Source organism: Topomyia yanbarensis, chromosome 2 (genome assembly GCF_030247195.1).
Source record: "Topomyia yanbarensis strain Yona2022 chromosome 2, ASM3024719v1, whole genome shotgun sequence".
NCBI lineage: Eukaryota > Metazoa > Arthropoda > Insecta > Diptera > Culicidae > Topomyia > Topomyia yanbarensis.
In genome coordinates this window covers 266,540,637-266,557,577 of record NC_080671.1, presented here as the reverse complement: position 1 = coordinate 266,557,577, position 16,941 = coordinate 266,540,637, and the positions used below count along the sequence as shown (strand labels likewise).

Here is a 16,941-nt window from a genome sequence, read left to right as displayed (position 1 = left end):
GGTGCATAAAACGTCGAGATTTGATGCAAACACGAAAAAAATTTGACGAAGATTCACTTTTTTGGATTTTGCACATTTTTGCCTTTCTCATATATAGAGTTTTCGATTGAAGAAACTGGTGTAGTTTTCTGCACTGAAATTGCACTTTTCTTGCAGAAGTGTTGTCAAAACACCGACACCATGTTCCATTGATTGGAACTGCAATAAAAAAGTGCAATTCCAGTGCAATTTCGGGGCAGAGATTTGGCACCGAAAATTTTGTCGGTGGAGCCAGTGCACGCACTAACACCAATAGCGGAAACGTCAAAACCACGATTAAAACAACACAAAATGGAAAAGAAAAAAAATCGAAAATCAGCGACCGGACAATCGTTAGCGGTAAATAAGCCTTATTTGATTAAATTTTCTGTATATTTAATTTGCTCTATTTATTTACGTTAATTTAAGATTGAACTACGTTAACTGCGGTGTTTTAATGAGCAAGAAACATGTTGGCTCACTGGCACAATTGTACGAGAATGCATCTAATAATACAGAAAGTTATCACGACAGCCGAACTAAAAAATATTGCTTATGTTGACCTGCTGTAAATGATGGCAACGAGTATCATACCAGTCAGGTGAAAATTGAGGTGAATCGGTTTATTACGTGACCGGCCAGCGTCGTGAAGACCCAAATTTGTCCGAATGCCGACCCACATTATGCTAGATGGAAATATACCTTCGCAAGCAAACCGATTCAAATCTAATGCACACGGGAAAAGTGGATATAGGGTGATGTGCCTATTATGGCAGTAGAGCCTATTGTGACCCTATTTCGTACCCCTTGGTTTCGAACCAAGCATATGAGATAATGACAATATCGATTTGGCTAAAACAGGTGTGCAAAAAAAGCTCAAGTTATATTCTTTATTTGTTGTGCACATACGTATTTAGAACTATCCACTAAATCCAACTTTTAATTAAAACAAAATCACCTTATTGAAATATCTGCTGATCCGCCTCACTCGCGTAGTGAACCGAAACAGGACGCAACGGCGCTTAGCAAAATAAACACTTTCGAGCCAGCATTTACCGCCTCATATCTCGTTATTCCGGCACAAATATATTAAATATTGCACTGATACATACCTTTATTTTAGCTGGAGAACCTTTTTACGATTATTTCGCTTTAAAAGCACTCGTCAAACACTAGAATAGGCCTAGTGTTATAATAGGATAAAACTAAATACGGGGGTTCCTATTATTGGCATGTTTTGCTGATACACTACCACAATCAAAACCAACTTTTTGCATCCATCATACAGAAAAGAATCACCAGTGCGGCCAAACCAAAACATGAACTTGAAAACATAATGTTATGCAATTTCAGGTATAAGTAATCAATTATTTCAAGTTATTCAACTAATTGTTGATCGCAGATATTTTATTTTCATCTGCACATACAATTTGGATCGGGAGGAAGTAATGTGTGAGGTGAACTTTATATTCCAGTTGTTAACTTTCGCATGGTTATTTCCTGCATGCGCAGTTCTGGGCGCTCTTCTACTAACAGCTGATGAGTTTCTTTCGTGTGCGTAATGTTTACGTTTGTTTTGATCGGCTGAAAAAAGCAGAATAATTCGTTTTACAAATCACGCGTTGGCGTCCATGATCTGGATACCTAGTTAGAACGACGCAAATGAAATATGAGGCATTGCGTTTCAACTAGATTGTTTTTCGATGAGGTGGAAATCGGCACACCCATGAGGCGATAATTGGAACGTTCAGGTGGGAATAGATGCACAGAATAGAACATTTATTTTCATTTATGCTGAAAATTGAGACAATTCTGCCAAATAAGCATTATACAGATGTTTAAGAAACAGTACACTGATACTTTATTCTGAAAAAGGTTATAGGTAATATGGCTTCTTTTTAAGTTATTCAAAAAATAGTGCGACCCTCTCCATAATGGTGCCAAAATAGGCTCATCACCCTACAATCGGTTGTAAGTATATGGCATTTAATTGCTTTTGTGAATGGGTAAAACAGATAGACCGTATGAACACAAATTAATATTTGCAGAAAAATTCGAGGCACAGGTTTTAATGAAGTCCACTCCATTAAATTAAGAAACTATAGTAAGTCCTTTGCGGTTGGAGCTCGAACATACGTACATATGGCACGGCACCGCCCCGGACAAGTGTCAATGCCTGCTGAATTGGTGTCCGTGCACGGAGCTGAACCGGCACTGAAACGGATCGGATAGGTGTAAATAGTGCTTTATTCTTCCATATATTTTACGTGTACGCATTCATATCTATCCGGCGCAGTACCTGTGTCGGAAAGTGTGGATACGTACAGATGAAGTATATGGGTATAGTGCTGGGTATTCCGATGGGGGCCAAATATTGAACTCACGCTTAATAAAAATCCAAAGAGTATTATATTTTCGGAAAAGTTTTTGAAGAAGTCAAGAACTATTTTAAGATCGACGGATTAATTGTGAATTCTATTAGAATATTAAGAATTCTATTAGCAAGCAATATTTTAAAATCCTGACTGCCTTCTTCTTCTTCTAGTTCTGGTTATTTTTCGTCGGTCTATTTCCGCTACGAGGCCAAATACCGACGCCAGAAAGGTGACGACTCCCATCTGGACTAGATATCATCCATCAACTTATGGACCGGGGACCAACAGCATTACTTCCCTTCCGAAGGAAGGCGTAACCTTCAGATTTTTCTCACCTCAGAAAACTCAACGACCTCGACTGGGATTGAACCCAGACTAAGTGGGGTGAGTGGCGGTCACGTCTACCACCCACCCAACCATCGGCGCCGTCATCCTGAATGTCAAATTCATGATTGTATAAAAAATGAGGGTTATTGGAATGAGCTCACAGGACGGCGCATGTATTTTGTAGAACTCCTATGTATCAATTTAGAAGTATAGTGTCTTCGACAAAGCTCTTGAGCACGTCGAGGGCTACCGGTGGTAAACTAATTAATTTTGAATTCGTTCACTAACAATATTGAAATTTTCAGTACATGTTAGAGCATGCTTTATCTCACAATCCTGAGTACATGGTGGTTGAGACGAATAGTATCTCAAACAAAGTTCTTGATTAGATTAATTTTGGACTCAGGCGCTAGCTGGCGTATGAAATCTTTTAAATTCCTATTTCTCAAGATCATGGTTGTTCAAAAAAGCGGTTTCATGAACAAAATTCAGAACGAGATACAGAATTTTCTGACTAGTAATTTACTTTTTCATCCGAAGTTCCATTACTTGGTAGATCAATGTATCCCGAACTCTAGTCGTTTGAGATTGCGTGCTAAAACAAAAAAGTTGGATTGAGAACTGTCTACAGAAGGAAAGATCAATCTAAAACAATCCCCCGAAGTGGTAGTATTGAACGCCAAAACTCCTAGTACATGTGAGAAAACGCTTCATCTGAAAAGTCTAATTTCTTAGGAGGGTAGTTTGTTTGTTAAAGCCCCTAGCAGAACATTAGCAATCCAGTAGTCAGATTCATTCGGTGTTCTCTAACTAGGTCTAATAAAAATTGTTTTAATCCACCTAGTGAGGCAATTGTACCTTTCTGATTCTCATTTAAGTCTTCAAAATGTTGAGCAAGCACATTTGGAATCAACCCCTAGACCATCTCTCGATATTGCTCGTCAGTGATATTAACGTTGGCTCCAGCATCATTATTGACAAAAACTGAGCCCAGGATACCATTCTCGTATGAACTGCACCACACAGACACTATTTTGGCATGAAATAGGATCTCTAGGATCTGCTCCGAATACTCATCACAACGAATAGGCAGTCTTGTTTGTTTACAATCATTTAATCAAACATGAGCCACGCCCGAAAAGATAATTCTTTGGCAGCAATCTGCGATAACTTTACGTTTACGTTTAAAAGGCACCCTTTACAAGTGCACGACTGGCACGAACCTGTTGAGCAACAAGTTGACGCTGACACACTGTAATGCCGGAAGAAGGCGACTGCAGGTAAACGGTACAAGAAGACGACTGCAAGTCAACGGTAATGGACATAACCCTGAATCACTGTGACACCAACTGTTGTGGCAGTCTACGACAGAAACTATGTGCGATGTCGTATTGATCGCAGAGCCTTATCAAGTCCCCCTGACAACGGTAACTAGGTAGCGGATAAATCAGAAACGGCTGTGATACAAGTTATGGGCAGATTCCACTTTCAAGAAGTGGTAAAACGCTCATATGAGGGCTTCGTGATCGCCAAAATCAATGGCGTCTTCGTGTGTAGCTGTTACGCTCCTCTAAGGTGGACAGTAGAGCAGTTCAGCCTAATGCTGGAGCAGTTAACCGAGCAGTTGATCAGTCGGAAGCCGGTACTCATGACTTCAACGCCTGGTCTGTGGAATGGGACAGTAGAGTAACCAACACAAGAGGGTGTATCCTGCAGGAAACTCTAGCGAAGTTAGACGTACGATTGTGCAATGAAGGTTCTGTTAGCACTTTTCGGAGAGACGGGAGAGAGTCTATCATCGACGTCACATTCTGTAGTCTTACATTAACGGCGGACATGGATTGGAGAGTATGCGAAACGTATCCGCATAGTGACCACCAGGCGATTCGCTACCCTGTCGGTCAACGGAACCCTGCTGCAGTATGGAGAAGGAAGTCCGGTGAACGAAAGTGGAGGACGAAAGCCTTCAACAAAGACCTCTACGTTGAGGCAGCTCGGCCGAACGGCGGGACCGAGAACGTGGATGCGGCTGACCTAACAAGAAGGATTGTGGCGGCTTGTGACGCCACAATACCGCGAAAGCTGGAACCACGCAACAAACGACGTCCAGCTTACTAGTAGAACGAGACGCTTAGCACGACGCGCTGCTTGTCTCAGAGCCAGAAGGCGGGTTCAGAGAGTGATGTCGGACCCAGATAGAGAAGAGAGCAAGGCAGCGTTTCGGGAAGCTAGGGCCGCTTTAAAACGGGAGATCAGACTTAGCAAGTCAGATTGCCACAAGGAGCTGTGCCAAGAAGTAGACGCCAATATCTGGGGCGACGCGTATCGAGTCGTGATGGCGAAAATGAAGGGCTCGACGACGCCTGCCGAAATATACCCAATTAAGCTGAAGACAATCGTCGGGTCTTTTCCCGAAGAACGATCCAACTGTCTTGCCACCAACACCGTACGGCGAAGAAGAAGGAACAAACACGGACGATCGGTAACTAATGACGAGCTCGCAGAAGCATCGAAGCGCATGAAATCAAAGAAAGCCCCCGGTCCGGATGGAATACCAAACGTGGTGCTGAAAGCTGCGATCCTAGCATATTCGGACATGTTCAGGATGGGGCTGCAGAAGTGTCTAAATGAAGGCAACTTCCCCGAAATGTGGAAGGTCCAGAAGCTGGTGTTGCTGCCGAAGCCAGGGAAGCCACCGGGCGATCCGGCCTCGTACATGCCCATATGCCTGCTGGATACACTTGGAAAACTCCTGGAAAGGATCGTTCTTAACAGGTTGACGAAATTCATGCTCAAGATGCAGCTCGGATTTCGCAAAAGAACATCGATAGTGTATGCAATTCGGACAGTGCTCGAGAGTGCCGAGAAGGCATCTAAACAGAACCGTAAAAGAGATCGGTACTGCGCGGTGGCCACGGTAGATGTGAAGAATGCATTTAACTGCACCAGCTGAGAAGCCATCGCTGCAGCGCCAGATCCTGAAGAGCTACTTCCAGAGCAGAGTGCTGCTGTACGAAACGAGCGAAGGACAGAAGTCGATGTGAGTCACAACGGGCGTTCCTCAGGGCTCCATTCTCGGTCCAACTCTTTGGAACAGGATGTACGATGGAGTCCTAGCACTGCGGTTGCCCAGGAAAGTGAAAATCGTGGGTTTCGCGGACGACGTGTCAGTAACGGTGATGGGTGAAACACTTGAAGAAGAGGAGGTGACGGAGACAATAGACGCGATCGAGAGCTGGATGAACGGGATCAAGCTGCAAATAGCCCACCACAAGACGGAGGTGTTGTTGGTCAGCAAGTGCAAAGCTGTTCAGCGGATGCAGATCGACGTCGGAGGGCATTGATTGAATCGAAGCGTGCACTGAAGCAATTAGGAGTAATAATCGATGACAGGTTGAGCTTTAACAACCACGTCGACTAAGCCTGCGAAAAGTCGGCAAAGGCAACGAAAGCAATAGCAAAACCAAACATCGACGGCCCGAGAAGCAGCACGAGACGTCTGCTATCTACTGTTTCGTCATCGATTCTCCGATATTGGGTTCCTGCCTGGGGTGCTGCGCTGAAAACCAACCGTGAAAAGCTGAACCGTGAAAAGTTGAACAGGAAATTCCGTCTGATGGCCATACGAGTCGCGAGTGCCTACAGAACAATATCGTCGGAGGCAGTATCTGCATCACCCTGGCGGAGGACGTGGAATGCTACCAGCGGAGAAACGCACGTAACGCAAGGAGATTGGTCCGAGCGGACTAGTTGACTAAATGGCAGCAGGAGTGGGACAACGAGGAGAAAGAAAGGTGGACCCACTGACATTCCAAATGTGTCCGCTTGGGAGCATAGGAAGCATGGAGAGGTGAACTTCCATTTGACGCAGTTTTTGTCCGGGCACGGTTGCTTCCGGAAGTACTTGCATCGGTTTGGACATGCTTCGTCACCCCTTTGCCCGGAGTGTGCGACCGTGCAGGAGACACCGGAACACGTGGTTTCCGAATGCCCTAGGTTCGAAGAAGCTCGTAGGGGTATATATGGTGTGACAGTTGACAATATTGGGTTTCGAGAGAAATTCCGCCGTCGGAGAACTCTCCGACTGTGTAGACTAGGCCCACCGCCGGGAACCAGTTGAGTAATACGTGACGTAGCACAGAGTTTGGGTCGTCGGGGTGCCTGTGAACCGGACGTCAAGCTTCACCAGAATTGCTGGACCGACCTCGACACCCTCCCGGGTAGCTCGTCAGTAGGCTAGATCCACCACCGGGAATCAGACCGAGTAGACTGCGTCGCACAGCTAGCAATTGGTCGTTGGGGCGCTGGTGAACCAGAAGCTACGCTCCGCCCGGAATCGCCGAATAGACCTCAGCAACTATTGGCTGGCCCGTCAAGTAGGCTAGATCCACCGCCGGGGACTAGATCGAGCAGATCGGGACTTCGCGGAGCACTAAATGGCTCACGGAAACGAACATCGGTATCAGGAGAAATCTACCACTCGGTTTCAGGAGAGCCTCCCTCGCCGGGGAATTCTTCGTCGGAGTAGGCTAGATCCATTGTCGGGAACTAGACCGAGTAGTTCGCGAACAAGTAAGGGCAGGAGCTGAATGGCTCATCGGAAAAGTAGAGCGAAATGGAACGGGGAACCTGAGGGCTCAAGAAATTGTGGTGCTAAAACCAAAGAAGAATCGGTATCGAACTTCCTTCGACGGGGAACTCTCCGTCGGCGTAAGCTAGATTGACAGCTAGACTGAGTAGACCGCGACTAGACACCACTAGTCGCGGGTCGTCGGGGCACTAACGACCCGGATGCCTTGTTCCACCGGAATCGCCGAACTGACCTCGACACCTGGCTGGTTAGCTCGGTTTCGGGAGAACTTCGCCGGGGAATTCTCCGTCGGAGTAGGCTAAGTCCACCGTCGGGGACTAGATCGAGTAGTACATAAACAAGTCGGGAGCTTTACGAGTAAATGGCACTGAATTATAGGAGAACTCCCTTCTGTTCTGTGCGGTGTTAACTGGCACAAGGGAGTCGAGTCATGGTGCTGAATGGCATAAGGGAGCCCAAGGGCTTGGTGAATTAGACAATCTGAAGTTTTCCGCCCAGATTGTCTTCGTAGGAGTAAAGCACTAAGTCTCGACTTACAGCCAGCTCTCCAACTGCCATGCAGAAATTGGCAGCCTGTGTGGATGGTGGTGTGTCGAGGAGTGGGGCTGTAACCCTACTGAAGGAACTAACAACTAAGTAGTAAAATTAGAGTGGGTGCTATGCACATAAAAATTCCCTCCCCGAAGTAATGCCGTAAGGTAGTGCCGGGGAGAAATCAGGTTTTGGGCAAGAGCAATTGTTTTTAGCGGGTCGGGTGATGGCAGCCCAAACCCGTTCCGAAACATTTGGGTTTTTGTACATTTTTTTCCCGTCTCACGGTTTTCTTGAAACTTTTTAATGCCCTCTAATTTTTTTTTAAAAAAGCATACACACACACGAGTGCAATCACTATCGAGGCGTAACGGTTCTCAATGCAACTTACAAGGTACTGTCCCGTATTCTATTTAACAGACAGACCCCCAGCTTCTTTGGTCGGCAAATACCAAAACCGGTTTCGAGATGAACGACGAACAATATGTTTAAGACAAATTATGGGTAAATTGCGGGAAAATAACTTGCGGACTCACCATCTATTTATGGACTTGAATTCCGCGTACGATTCAGTGAAACGAAATGAATTGTGGAAGATAATAGACATCCGACTGCTTTGTGACGTAAGATAGATTCAAGCAGTGTTGATGCACTCTCTAATCTATTGTTCAACATAGTGCTTGAAGGTGCGATACAAAGATTTAGTGTGTAAAGAAAAACATGTATGTCTTCCAAAAAGGAGGAAAGTATATGATATCAGGGAGTGAATGAGGTACAAGGTTTTCGACGATTTCGTATGATGTAGTCTACGCACTTGCTTTATATAAATCGCTGATCATGTCATAGACTATCGAGTTCACGGTGTTTAAGAAAAAATGCGCTCAATACTCGGCGACACAATAGAGAATGGTACAGACACCATTCTGGCCGAAAATTTTGGAACGGACCCCTATATTGAAACGTTACAATCTCACTTTTAAAGGGATATTTTAATAAAATTAGCACTAGCACTAACAGAGCCGAAGATATTGATGAATCGTAACAGTCGGGATTTGTTACGAACATCTTCGAGTTGCTACTAGACCATGGAATAAAACGGTTGTGAAGGACAGAATAGCGGTCGTACTTCTTTATCGGTTTCTTTCAAATGATACTAGTTCATGTTCTAGTGTTTTGAACTTTATTCCAGCCGATTAATGTTTCTCATAAAACATTGAACAAATAACTAAAATAAGAGCAGAAAATGTCCCAGTCGGAACAAATTCGAGTACAGCATTTACTGCCCATAATCGCAAGTCAGTCCCATGTTCTAAAGGGATCTCTAACTATATGGGACTGACTTCCAATTACAGGCAGTTTAGCTCTAATACTTTAGTGGAGTTACGTCACTTCCGGTTGCCTGTATTCAATAAAATGCCAAATTAGCTGATACAGACCGTAATTTCTTTTAAACTGGTTTCAAAATCAAAATTCACTACCAATTTCTCCAGCCGTCCAGCACTTTAATTTCTTGTTTGTCGTTGTTGGCGAAGCAACACCAGCTCGAGAACATGGTAATTTAGTTAGGCTTTAAGAAACAAATTCGTCATCAGCCTTCCGCAGCTCATTATAGCAATCGATTCGATTATTTGTCGGTTTGCATCGTAACAGTTTCTGCGAGCTTCGACAGGAAATTAATTTACGAATTGTGCGCAACGATAGCCCATTGTGGTCCGCAGGTAGGCACAAAAATTCAACATTGCGTCAAGTAAAGATATGGATAGGTGTGAATTGCTGGAAATGAGAAAAATTATCAAAGATCGGCTTTCATTGTCATGTTATTCGCGCCTACTTACCTGAACTCCCTCATCATGTTATCAATCCTGAACCATCTCCGGAAAGGTATTGAATATTCATTGACAAAATTAGGATATCAGTTTATTGCCAGGGAGCCACACTGTGGCTAAGCATCCACGAGCAGTATCCTGAAAAATTGTAACATTTGCGAGATTCGAAATAACTTATGCCCGCTGTTGTCCAGCAACAGCATCAGCATTACCTACCTCCTTATTCTGTTTAGTTTCCATATTGCAGAAGCGACCGGATGATCGGTCTGTTTGTGGGGAGAAAAACTTTTTTCCGCTTGTAAATAGCAAAAAGTGAATATACATTCCACTAAACAGCACGGGAAAGTTAAATGTTGAAAAAGTGCAAAACATCAGCTGTTAAATGACAGCTCGGGCAACTACACACACACATTCAAGTCTGCACTCGATTTGCATTGGAGTGTTCCATTGGCACCGTTCCAGTGCAAAACACTGGCGCGGTGTCAGTGCCATCAATCGAAAACCCTAATAGAAAGGTTATGCAATCACTCTGAAAAACGTCAACCTAATCCCGGCCCGGAGGGCCGAGTGTCATATCCCATTCGACTCAGTTCGTCGAGATCGGAAAAAGTCTGTATGTGTGTGTATGTGTGTGTGTATGTGTGTGTATGTGTGTGTATTCATTTTACAACTACAATATTATAGTTTCTCCAAAATCCCAAGTTTTAATTCTTTCCCTTACATTTAAATTCACCATAGCTACCACTGAAGCAGTGCCATCTCTTAAATATTTCCATGAAAGTATTACCTAATTTCGCTTTGCATAACTTTTGCTAACTTTCTGCTTGCCACGCTGACCGGGCTGAGATGGCAGGTTGCTAGCGGATTGTAAAAGTACCAGATCATGCTGTGTGGGGTGATGTCCCGGTTAACAATAAGGCGAACGAGATAATTGCAGTTACATCATTTAGTAGGATAACTGTCAGTTTGTTGGTTGAGTTTAATTTGTTTTTTTTTTTAATTCAAAAATCAGAAAATAATTAATGTTTGGGAATGATATGAGTGTACTCGTAAGGACACCTGTATCAATACATATGAAAAACTCAGGCAATTTTTCAAATTAATGATCCCCATTGTCGAGGGTTTATCCAACGACATTTATCATTAACTCATCATGTCGTAGGTGTACTCCAATGTAAGCCAAATGAAGTGACATCCATCATGAAATGCAGATATTGTGAATTTACTCGAAATCTGGATTTTAGTGGCTATTTGCTTCTCAAAGCAGGGATTTAAATAATGGGGATATGCGATTTCGCACTGTATGGGGTATTGAATCATTCCAATTTGCATATGTCTGTCGAAAAGCAGTACTTTCAAAATGCTAACAACGATGAAGACATATTTGCAATGCTTGCAAAATATAATTTACGTATGATTTAGGGTAACCAACCTAATTTGAATCACTGCATACCTTGGACCCTGTTAATGTGCCTTCTGCACTGCCAGGTTTCTCTGTATTTGATTGGTTTGATGAAACAATTACATCCCTTGGATTGTCTATTAAGTTTTAATATCATTAGTTCATCTCTAATTGTTTGAAATTAAACAGAATCCAGTTTTAAAAAATATCACCGAAAACGCTTCATATTTCAACAATAGCCAAGAGGAACCGGTGGAAGTGATACATTTGGATTTACATATACAATTGTAATATTTTTTTTAATGATTCGATTAGTCTGATTTGGTATTATGCAAGTTACGTGTTTGAACAGGTTTCTTTGTAATGTTTTATCTAAATAATTGTGGAAGGGGTCGAAATGTGAAAAATTCATGCTGTAAAGAAATGTAATTTTAGAGTTTATGTTAATGTATAAAACATCCCTGGACAGTTTTCTTCTAAGAACAGTAATTTCGGAGCATACTCGTGCATGTATTTCATTAAACAACATGAGCAAGCTAATATTATTGACGTTAACATAATTTCACTTCCTCTATTGTGATTCTCCGTACGGTAGAAGTCAAAGCAAAACAATGATTATGCACTCGCTGTCTCTTGCTGTTCCATTCATTTGTTGGTGTTTTCAAGATTACAGTCTTGAGGAACAATAATAAATCACGAACTACGAAACTTTCATTTTCGTATGGATCATGAAAGTATGTGTAAGGCGAATGACTACACGGAACAATACCTAACAATAGATAGATTGGAGAAGTGTTAGGGTGCTTACAGAGTGGCGGCGAGAAGCTGAGCTGGCGCTAATGCTAAGATTAGAATGCGAGAAACCTGCTTGCTGCAAACCAAAGGGATGATGTCAGAGAGAAAGCTGAGCGGATCGGCGCCGACTGCCTGCTTTTACTCTGACAGGTTCCATTTGATATGCTGCAAGCAGGTTTCTCGCATCTCGCATTTTAATGTCAGTGCCAGCCCCTGCTCAGCTCCTCGCGGCCACTCTGTAAGCACCCTTAGGGTGCTTACAGAGTGGCCGCGAGAAGCTGACCCGCGCTGGAACTGACATTAGAATGCGAGATGCGAGAAACCTGCTTGCTGCAAACCAAATGGGTGATGTCAGAGTGAAAGCGGGCAGTCGGCGCAGATCCGCTCGGCTTTCACTCTGACATCACCCATTTGGTTTGCAGTAAGCAGGTTTCTCGCATCTCGCATTCTAATGTCAGCATCAGCACCCTTAGATTAGATTGACACTGGCGGATAATCATTGTTGCTTATTTCATAGTTGTCACTCTTCTTACATACACTCTGTGAATTACGTATACAAAGAATGCAGCTGGCTCTGACTTGAATCCTAGAAAACAAAATAGCGCACTATGAGGAAGCACATTCCCCTGAACTATCGTTTTCATTTTCTAAAAAGTTTAAAATTGCGACATGCAATCTAAAACTTCTTAGCATAGGTCCTTTCATGAATATTATTGCAGGGGGGGGGGGGAAACGCTTAATGCCACCCACGGAGAAATCGCTTAGGGAGAAATCACAAACAAGTGCTTGAAAACCGTCCTACACGGGTCTCATATTGCAACGGTTGACGAACAGAAGAACTACATGAGACCTAAGACAAGACATGACAATAGAGGGGGTCGTTTTTGTTACAATTTTGCGTCAGAATATTCCTAAGACAAGACGTGACAGTCGGCTTGTTATTTTTCTTTCGACATTCTTCTTTTCGCAGATTTCCACTCTGCCTAAATCTTCCGAACAGTGTTGCTATTTTTTAAAATGAAAATGGATTCTTGTTAATTTATTTTATGCCTGCAATATTTTGTATCTTGAATCCATTATATTAATAAAGGGCACTCTGACAAATTTTAGATTACGGTTTGGTTGCTGTCTTATTTTTGTTTAAAATTATTAACCACGTATACGGCAAACGTGTGGTAGATACTTGTTCTACTTTGTCGCAAAATTTCTGCTTCATTTATTAATTTTTACTCTTTTAACGATAATAATATTATTTGTCAAAAGTATTTACATTATTTCCCTATAAATATAGCAACACTGCCAGACATCGTTTCGCTATCCCTGCAGTAACATTAGGTTTGTTCCAGTACATGGAAGTTACTCCCTGTTGCTCCGGAGCAAAAAATTCTTGCTCCTTTTCACTCCGGTTTGCCACCAGAAGAAGAAAAAAGAGAAGAAGATAATACAGGAACAATTTTCTCCCTGTTTGCTCCGGAGTACTTCCAGTTTCTCCTGGTACTGGAACAAACCTATTGCGTACGGTGCAAAGACCCACTGAGACGTCCAAAAAATTGTTTCAAAATCGTTCAACACGGGTCCAATAATGGACGTTCGTTGAACGGTTTTTTGGACGTTGTCCAAATTGGTCCAACGAGCGTCCTTCATTGGACGATTTTGAAACCAACCGTTCTTAGAGGGGAGTCAGAATCAACCAATCATTTGATTTGGAATCCATCCCAGTGAGCAAATTTTCTGGCAGAGACAGCTCTGCTAGATTTATGTAAGTCTTGGTTTGGCAGCCCTGTCAGATTTCTGCGCGTATCCTGTCGGGTTAGTTGAGCTAGGGCGAACTCGGTTTCGCTCGCGTTTTCTGGCAAATTTTGACAGGAACCGAGCCAAAACATCTGACAAAGATGTGGCAGGAAGCGTGCAGAGATCTTGGCCGTACATTTCTGGCTCGATTCTGGATAAAAGTGAGCAGCATCGGTTGGTTTAACCGCTTCTGTCAGAAACGGTTGTTGAATTCTCGCACAAATCGCGCAAAATGCTCGCAAAAACTCTGCCAGCATCAATTTCGCTTTGCTCAGCTTTTGCTAACTTTTTGCTTGTCACGCTGACCTGAATACTGACTCCATTCAGAAATCCGAACCGGTTCCGGAATGAGTTTAACTGGGTGTTGTCGTCTCTTCTCTTATGGCGATTTCGCTTGAACCCGAAACTGAGTCAGTTTCTAACCCCAACCGCTGTCAGTTCATACATTTTGACAGCAGTTGGGGTTAGAAACTGACTCAGTTTCGCTTCAAACGAAAACCACAGAATAAAACAGATTGTTATGGAGGGAGAATGTAAACAAGCCGAAATCAGTGCGGCCAAACAAACCAACATGCTAAATGATCGACATTGTGACAGATTTCTATTTCATGCAAAATTTGATAATTTTGGCTTAATGAGTTGGTTATCTATCAGAATTTTTCAATAAAAATATTAGTTATGATTAAATAAAATTTGGATGCATATTACTATGTGAATTATTGACCTGTTGTTTGAAATATTTGTCGAAAATCAAAAATCGCATATATCACTTTGGCAACATTGTGCGTGCTTTAGTGTATGTGTAATCAGTATTTTAAGATGAATTAAGAAAAAAACAAATTAAAATTTAGAAAAAAAACCTGTTTTAATCCACCTAGCGGTGCAATTGTGCCTTTCTCATTTCTCTAAACTATGGCACGGAGGCTTTTTATGTTCAACATAATTGTGGAAATGTCCATTACATTCTTAGTACACTTTGCACTTATACACAATGGCATGCCAGCCACGAACTTGATGAGCTACGTGTCGACGGTGAAACACTTGAACCAAAAAAAATCATACTCCATTAGCCTAATCAGCATTAGATCAATGTTATCTGCTTGCTAACTCATTTTGTCATGCGGGGATGGGTATGTGAGGAGGGCGAAAGTCCCATGAACGAACGACTCCCCAGCTTAAATTGGTATGCTTTGTAATATAGTGGTGGTTTAAAGATGATGGGGTTGAAAGGGAGGGGTATGAGGTGGTGGTCTGAGGGGTGATTTAAGAAGATTTTTAAAGGAGGGGAGTGAACAGTAGAGGGGGGGTGTAACCTCTCTCCGTAAACCATCAACTACGCCCCTGTTAAAATCCAGAAACCTTATGCGAGTCGAAAAAAAATTAGGATTAGGTTGACGTTTTTCAGAGTGATTGCATAACCTTTCTATATAAGAAAGGCAAAAATGTGCAAAATCCAAAAAAGTGAATCTTATGCTATCTTATCTTAGTGAATTTTATGCACCTTGAATACATTTAGCATCAAAAATAAAAATTCTATTTTTAATTTTTCCTATAGTTTTTATGAGAAATTTCTGTGTGGCCGCACTCTGAAACCCGTAATTCCGGAACCAGAATTCCGATCGATCCAAAATTCAATAGCAGCCGATGGGAAGGTTGCACCTTTCATTTGAGACTAAGTTTGGGCAAATCGGTCCAGCCATCTCTGAGAAAAATGAGTGACATTATTTGACACATACGCACATACATACACACACACACATACACACATACACACACATACATACACACACACATACAGACTTTTTCCGATCTCGACGAACTGAGTCGAATGGGATATGACACTCGGCCCTCCGGGCCGGGATTAGGTTGACGTTTTTCAGAGTGATTGCATAACCTTTCTATATGAGAAAGGCAAAAATGTGCAAAATCCAAAAAAGTGAATCTTCGTCAAATTTTTTTCGTGTTTGCATCAAATCTCGACGTTTTATGCACCTTGAATACATTTAGCATCAAAAATAAAAATTCTATTTTTAATTTTTCCTATAGTTTTATGAGAAATTTCTGTGTGGCCGCACTCTGAAACCCGTAATTCCGGAACCAGATTTCCGATCGATCCAAAATTCAATAGCAGCCGATGGGAAGGTTGCACCTTTCATTTGAGACTAAGTTTGGGCAAATCGGTCCAGCCATCTCTGAGAAAAATGAGTGACATTATTTGACACATACGCACATACATACATACACACATACACACATACACACACACATACAGACTTTTTCCGATCTCGACGAACTGAGTCGAATGGGATATGACACTCGGCCCTCCGGGCCGGGTTTAGGTTGACGTTTTTCAGAGTGATTGCATAACCTTTCTATATGAGAAAGGCAAAAATGTGCAAAATCCAAAAAAGTGAATCTTCGTCAAATTTTTTTCGTGTTTGCATCAAATCTCGACGTTTTATGCACCTTGAATACATTTAGCATCAAAAATAAAAATTCTATTTTTAATTTTTCCTATAGTTTTTATGAGAAATTTCTGTGTGGCCGCGCTCTGAAACCCGTAATTCCGGAACCAGAATTCCGATCGATCCAAAATTCAATAGCAGCCGATGGGAAGGTTGCACCTTTCATTTGAGACTAAGTTTGGGCAAATCGGTTCAGCCATCTCTGAGAAAAATGAGTGACATTATTTGACACACGCACATACATACACACACATACACACACATACATACACATACACACACATACACACACATACACACACATACACACACATACATACACACATACACACACATACAGACTTTTTCCAATCTCGACGAACTGAGTCGAATGGGATATGACACTCGGCCCTCCGGGCCGGGATTAGGTTGACGTTTTTCAGAGTGATTGCATAACCTTTCTATATGAGAAAGGCAAAAATGTGCAAAATCCAAAAAAGTGAATCTTCGTCAAATTTTTTTCGTGTTTGCATCAAATCTCGACGTTTTATGCACCTTGAATACATTTAGCATCAAAAATAAAACTTCTATTTTTAATTTTTCCTATAGTTTTTATGAGAAATTTCTGTGTGGCCGCACTCTGAAACCCGTAATTCCGGAACCAGAATTCCGATCGATCTAAAATTCAATAGCAGCCGATGGGAAGATTGCACCTTTCATTTGAGACTAAGTTTGGGCAAATCGGTCCAGCCATCTCTGAGAAAAATGAGTGACATTATTTGACACATACGCACATACATACACACACACATACACACACATACACACACATACATACGCA

The 16,941-nt window shown here is 42.3% G+C and overlaps 2 protein-coding genes across 11 annotated transcripts in view; both read right to left on the bottom strand.

The window, feature by feature from the left end:
- Positions 1-16,564, bottom strand: part of LOC131683138 (uncharacterized) — a 272,485-nt gene extending 255,921 nt beyond the window's left edge. The window contains exon 1 of the mRNA XM_058964968.1: positions 14,531-16,564. The gene's annotated coding sequence lies outside the window, so the exon portion shown is untranslated. The remainder of the gene's footprint in view (positions 1-14,530) is intronic.
- The window catches only part of LOC131683134 (uncharacterized), a 1,279,861-nt gene that overhangs the window by 1,144,161 nt on the left and 118,759 nt on the right, over positions 1-16,941 (bottom strand). The window lies entirely within an intron of this gene.